Source organism: Anomaloglossus baeobatrachus, unplaced genomic scaffold, assembly GCF_048569485.1.
Source record: "Anomaloglossus baeobatrachus isolate aAnoBae1 unplaced genomic scaffold, aAnoBae1.hap1 Scaffold_115, whole genome shotgun sequence".
In the NCBI taxonomy this organism is placed as follows: domain Eukaryota; kingdom Metazoa; phylum Chordata; class Amphibia; order Anura; family Aromobatidae; genus Anomaloglossus; species Anomaloglossus baeobatrachus.
In genome coordinates, this window is record NW_027441885.1 from 129,606 (window position 1) to 132,277 (window position 2,672).

The 2,672-nt window shown below is 50.1% G+C and overlaps 1 pseudogene; it reads right to left on the reverse strand.

The window, feature by feature from the left end:
- Positions 1 to 1,691: 1,691 nt before the first annotated feature.
- LOC142260491 (U2 spliceosomal RNA) lies at positions 1,692 to 1,897 on the reverse strand (annotated as a pseudogene).
- Positions 1,898 to 2,672: the final 775 nt, after the last annotated feature.

The following is a 2,672-nucleotide window of genomic DNA, read 5'->3' on the forward strand; positions in this document are numbered from 1 at the left end:
TACACCAACACACTCTACACTCCGGCTAGGCACACCGAAGCTAAACACAAATCCTAGTTGCCTTCCTCCAGGGGCTGATGTCCACACCAGGGGGTGGGCCAGGCGGTTGATCCCACCCACCGAGGAGTTCACAGTCCTGGAGGCGGGAAAAGGAGTCAGATTAGAGATCAGTTTTGGAGTTAGAGAAGTGAAGAGGAGAGGAGACTGACCGTGTCCGGGTGTGTGGCCCGGGCACTCAGCAAGGTTGGCAGACGGTGGTGACCTTCTGCAGGAGAGGCTGATTGGAGTGAACCGTACGGACCGGGGATGGGCGGTGGCCCGCCGGTACCAGATCGGGGAGTGAAGAGAAGCCAGCACCATCCGGCAGGGCCTACGGACCCCGACCAGGCTAGGAGTCGCCGTAAAACCGGTCAAATCCGTTAGCGACAGGAACCTCCAGGGTTTCCCAGCAGTCAAGACCCGATTGAAGGCAACAGCTCACACCGTAGAGGGAAGCACAGTCACCGCCAAGGCTACAGTTCCCAGGGCCAGAGCCTGCGGGCAAAAGGGGCTCCCTCAGCATCCATCCAAGCTGGGGAGCGGGTTACCGGTGGGAAGCCCGCTAGATTTTGGGGGAATAAAAGGGGTCCAACACCACATCCCCACAGGTGCACACCCACCCATCAAAGAGAGCTATAAGCCAATACCACCTTCACATTGCCAGTGTACCAAGGACATGTTGAGCAACATGAAGGCGGCTGGGGTTATCCGTGACAGTTGTAGCCTTTGGGCAGCTCTGTTGATCCTGTTAAAAAAGAAGGACGGCACCACTCCCCGTATTGAGGAATCGCTAGCTGCATTGAGAACTGCAAATTATTTTTCTACCCTTGATCTCACTAGTCACTATTGGCAAGTGTCCGTTGCTGAGGCAGACCGGGAGAAGACCGCCTTCGCCACCCCTATGGGTCTCTGCGAGTTCAAAAGCATGCCCTTCGAGCTGTGCAATGCGCCAGGAACCTTCCAGAGGCTGATGGAATGCTGCTTGGGACAAGATTTTAGGGTGTATAAAAAGGGAGATTAGATCCCGTGATCCCAACGTATTGTTACACCTCTATAAATCACTTGTAAGGCTACATCTGGAATATGGGAACCAGTTTCGGGCTCCACATTTTAATAAGGACATTCAGAAGTTAGAGTCAGTTCAAAGGTGGGCAACTAGACTACTACAAGGAATGGAAGGCCTCCCATATGATGACAAGTTGAAAAAGTTATTAAGTGATTATTGGCTGCAATGGGGCTTTCTGGCTGGTGCCAGCCTCTCTTCTTAGCACACAGGAACCACAATCCCTACACCATGCTTCAATGGATTCTCTCATCCCAGCCCAGTAAAACTACATATTTTACACAGTCATAAGCAGCCAAAAGGGATCTATTCTATTCAATTGCAAATGATCTAGATAAGACTGAGAATAAGATACTGCACGGGACATAGCAGAGTTGGTCAAGTTGAGTGGAGATGAGTTTGCTATTTGGCACAGCTTTTTGCATCAATAAAGCAAGTAAAAGGTGTGAAAGATAAAAAAAAGGGTGAAAGTGTGAAAAGTGAATTGGCCAAATTGAGGTGCATATAAAGTTTTTGCTTTCTTTCAATTCACTAATGGGGCTCATTTGAATCAGGTGAATTGAGTTCTGCTTTTGGAAACTGGGTTAAGAAGGGGTGCACCGGTCCTGGAGGTACTGCAATACCAGGTCAATGCGTGCAGTGGACAGAGCAAGATTTTTTCCATCTCCTTGTTCTAAAAATCCATTTAATATATGGTCCCCAGAGAGGGGACGTATCAGATATTAAACTGATAAGAACAGATTTAATTTTTTTTTTTTCTGTTTATCAGTAGGACTTCAAAATAACAAAGGTGATCGCCTCCCGTTGCCTGGGAACCGTCCAGGCACAAGAGGGCTATGTGTCACCAGAAGGCGCACACACTTCCTCAAGGCCGGCAGACGTGCAATCCCAGGCACCTTCCAGTACCGACCAAGGTAGCGTCCTCCGAAACTACACTTGATCTTAGCCAAAAGGCCGAGAAGCTATAACCCGAATTGGTTACGGCCTTGAGTGGCACCCTGGCCTATACCGGACACATCTTAGGGAGAGGGAGACAAACCCACGCCTACAGAAGACATTTTGTCACCCAAGCCAACCCTTGAAAAGGCTGTTTTGCAGAGCAAAAACAAGAAGAATGGTGCTTTTTGCAGCCGCCGCCCACTGCAATGAATCTGAATAACTCCTCCTTTTGGACACAAGCACCTCCCCTCCCCCTTGCAGTCTTTCCAATTCATGATACAAAAAGACGGACGGACAGGACAGGACAGGACAGGCTGCCTGACTTTCCGTCACTGCCACCCTTTGCCATCCTTGCCCGTAGAAAGCCCTTTCATCATCCCCAAACCCTAATCTTTTCCCTTCCCTTCCCAGATGCGTCTCACTCCCTTTCATTAGGAAGTGAGCGCAGCCTTTTCTCCGTTCTGCACATGCGCGACGTTAAACACAAATGCGCAGGCGTGCGTTCCATTACCCTCACTGCATTCCACTCCCATACAGGAAGTGGGCGCAGCTATTACTACGGTCGCACATAAAAGAACCCACGGCCACCACTGCACATAGCTGACTCCACCACAGGACACCCACTTCTACA